This window comes from Lissotriton helveticus, chromosome 1_2, assembly GCF_964261635.1.
Source record: "Lissotriton helveticus chromosome 1_2, aLisHel1.1, whole genome shotgun sequence".
NCBI lineage: Eukaryota > Metazoa > Chordata > Amphibia > Caudata > Salamandridae > Lissotriton > Lissotriton helveticus.
In genome coordinates, this window is record NC_136058.1 from 347,626,052 (window position 1) to 347,629,912 (window position 3,861).

The 3,861-nt window shown below is 48.0% G+C and overlaps 1 non-coding gene across 1 annotated transcript; it reads left to right on the forward strand.

Moving 5' to 3' along the window:
- Positions 1-321: 321 nt before the first annotated feature.
- On the forward strand, positions 322-394 carry TRNAM-CAU (transfer RNA methionine (anticodon CAU)). The gene has a single exon. It is a non-coding gene; the product is annotated as a tRNA-Met (tRNA).
- The last annotated feature ends 3,467 nt before the right edge of the window (positions 395-3,861 follow it).

Consider the following 3,861-nt stretch of genomic DNA (forward strand, 5'->3'; position numbering starts at 1 on the left):
AACATTATCGCACCAGGGGCAAAATTCGTCACTCGGGATTCCATTATGTGCCAGAGGGAAGTTGGTTACAAAAATTAATGCACTCTAGTTTTTCCTCGAACAAGTGTGTGCACTTTGCAGTGCACTCATTTAAGTAGTGAATAACGTCTGAATTTTCGGAATTGGAGTTACTTCAAATATTATCAATAATATAAAATAACATTGGCACCATTGACAGAAGCGATACATTTGTTTTGTTTCTAATCACAAATATTGTGCTGGATATGAAGCACTTCAGTGAATAACAATTGTCAAATGAAATACGGCCTTTCAGTTTCCAGAGCCTTCTTAGCGCAGTAGGCAGCGCGTCAGTCTCATAATCTGAAGGTCGTGAGTTCGAGCCTCACAGAGGGCACATGTTTTGTGTTTCTCTTCTCTCCTATGAAGTGTTTTTCTGTTTTTTTATATTTATTTTCATTCCAGTGGAGTGAATTTTTCTGCTCCATCACATGTATTCGTGCGTTCTCCTGGTGAACGGAGTCACTGTAAAGTCTGTGTAACTATGACTCCTAATTACCCGTTATTTCAATCCATCACATCCTAAAAGAGTCTAGACAGTTAATACATTCCCTAAAGACGATGTTTTTGTTTTTCTACATTATTTAAAGGAAAGGTGCTAATAACGGTGTTTCAAAGCACACGTGGACGTGGCTGTTACCCTTCCCGTCTCTTCATGTGTGACATTCCCATGTTTGCTAATCTCTCTGACATTTCCATAGTTTACTGTGATATTTTTCTGGCACATTATCGCAAGCATCATGGAGGCAATCTTAACGTTTCCATCCACTGCGAGCAGGAATTTGCCCCAGATGCAGTGCTTCAAATGGGCCAGCACTATCAGGCACCGAGTACCTGCACTTCTTTATTTGGAAATGAAAAGTGCCAGCACTTCTCCACACTGGTGGATTTCGTTAAGTGCGGAACTACCTCTAATTTCCTGGAGCCAACACACACTTCTATAGATTCATTAAATTAGGGCTGGGCATAACTCACGCATGGGCTGTGGCGTAATTACAAACAATTACAACAAGATTACCAAAATTAGTCTGATTACTTAAAATTTCACACAGACTTAAATAAAATCAGTGCCCAGGGGTATATGAACTGGCTCTCACGGGAGGAATTGCCCTAACAATACACATAATTGTGACTAGCAGCTCACTTTGAGCTTTGTGACTTTTCATATTATTAGGATTCCCTTCCAACTATAATTCTCAGAAGGCCCCCTTTGCCTGCCTAATATATTTCCCTGGTCCCTTCCCCGCAGTCCTCTTGAACTGAGGTCTTCACACCCTAGAGCGTGCCCTCGCGGCGTCTCTGGCTTTATTCCCAGGGGGTCATTAATGTCTCAACAGGCACTTGTAAATGAAAATGACCTGGAACTGCACCTTTGTTCATTTGGTGCATGTTGGAAAACAAGCATTGGTTGTGAGGCCTGCGCAAATATTGGGTCTATATTTGGCCTTCACTGGGAACAAAACACCCCATTGTAGCGCTTGACTCTCAGAGGGCAGCGTCGCAGAGCAGTCTGAGGCTTACTCAAGGGAGGTGGCGTGGGCTAGTAATCGCCATTTACTGGTATGCAGGAATAACACTCAATAATTGTTTGTCCAGACAGTACTTTTTTGTAATAAAACAAAGAGTGCACTACTCAAAATTATGCACCAATTTACAAATATACATAAGCTGTTGGTAATACTTCTTGAGATTGCGTTCACATTTCCACCCCTTCCTCGGGGGGGCTCTAGTACCACCATGCACATGTATGTATGTATGTATGTATGTATGTATGTACATCATCTTGCCCCCAAATGCAGTGGGTTGACCATAACCTGGAGCAAGGGCTCTACCCACTGGTACCACCCCAGGGGCGCCTCCCCATAATTTCAACAAGCATTTATAATGGGAACACCTGCCATAGTGACACATAACCCTGACTACTGAGAGCATCTCATACTGACCATAAATCACAATGGCTGACAGTCTGGCTGTTCAACTAATGCAGTAGCAAGAACACATGCCTGAGCGTCGCTTAGAAAGGCAGGTACGATGCAAGTCAATCAAAGCCCCTAAAAGGCTTCACATATATAATCACATGGCTATTCAATTACAACCAGACACCCTGGCAAGAATACCTAGCAACATATTTCCAAATTACTTATCATTCCACATATTACATGTGACTTCCAGTCCCTATAAGGAAAACCATTCATAAATGCACCACCTGTGCAATTACACCTTTCCACCTCTAGGGTATGTCTCCACGAAGACAATCCATATTCGTCCTCTCACACCTCAGGGTAGTCCTAACCATCATCTCTCAGCTGAACAACAAAAGTTCCAGCATTAGGTAGGCATCGAAACAGGGAGGAACACTTGAGGGGTATTTCCTCTAAGTCTCCAGAGACTTAGGCTGGGGACTTCACACTTTTGTGCTGGGGAGTCTGCGTTGCTCCTGCAGCTCCCTCTGCACAGTGGAAAACAAATGGTGGTTACCCCATCTTCCTGGGGTCACCACGCACTGAAAACGAGCAGGTTGGCTTTCAAACTTAGCCATGCCCTGCAGGGCCTTATGGGGCCCTTTCTTTCCAGCACTTGAATATCTGAGAAGCAGCTCTCCCGCTGAGCCAGGGAGAGCCACACTGACTCTGATGGCAGCCTCACACCGCATCTCTGCTTTCTCGGGGGCCCGGTCCCACCGAGCACCCCGCATGCAGGTAAGGTGGAGACCAGCTCAGGGAACCCACTCCCGGCTACTATCGCCAGCTCCCCACCTGGCTAGCACCCTCGCTTGCTGCCGTGGGAGCCGGCTCTTCATTCTGGTCTGCCCACTCCTGTGGGCAGACACGGACGCTGCAGCCGGTCGGGCGGGGCCTCAGGGTAGTACGACGGGACTCCCCCCTCCTTCTTCTTGCTGCAAGGGAGTGTGCCGGCCCTCCCCCTCCTCTCCGCCGACACCGGGGCCCAGCGATGAGGTCCTAGGCCCCACTCACCTTCACGGGGAGAGCAACAGCGCTCCTCAACTTTGTCTTCCGTGGGGCCTGGAGATGGGGTCTCCGGCCCTTGAAACCTCTTCATGGGGGGCACAATGGCACTCCGTGGCTTCTTCTTCAGGGGCATGGAGACGGGGTCTCAGGCCCCTGGACCTGCTTTACGAGGGTGAAACGGCGTTCCCCGGCTTCAATTGTTTGTCAGGGTCCAGTGTGGGCTCCAGGGCCCCTGGGAGCCAATTCACATGCCCTATCCTGCAGTACACATCACCTCTCAGCCCCTGATCCCTCCTTCCTGCACAGGCCTCTGGGATACCTCAAGATGGCGTCGTCCAGGGGTCTCATGCCACTTGGTCTCTGAAAAGCCCCCTTATGCCCTTGTTGCCTTCATGGCACGGAGCAGTGCTGGTGCCTGGCACCGGGGGACAGCTGCTGATTGATACCCTGCAGCTTCACTTCCATCTCTCCCGGAGAGAGGACCATCGCCCTTGGGAATGAGGTGCCGGGTTTTTAGGAACCCGGTGGTGCCAGGGGATAACACCCGAAGACCTCTGAGTTCTCCCTTGTTCCGGACCACAGAAACAATGAGTCTTCTAGTCGCAGTCAGAGATCAAGTTTATTGGTAGCTACCAAGTAACACGTGTCCTAGAAGCACGACAAACACGGGTCATGTATTCTCAGGAGACTGTTCGTGTTCGTTTTTACAGAACCAGCCTTCTCCTTAAATACTAAAATAATAGCTGCAAGCAAGAATTCTTGAGTTTATGATACGGCTGTAAACATATTTCTACAATAATACAAAGTGCGGAGTCATGTAAGCAAGCCCACATTT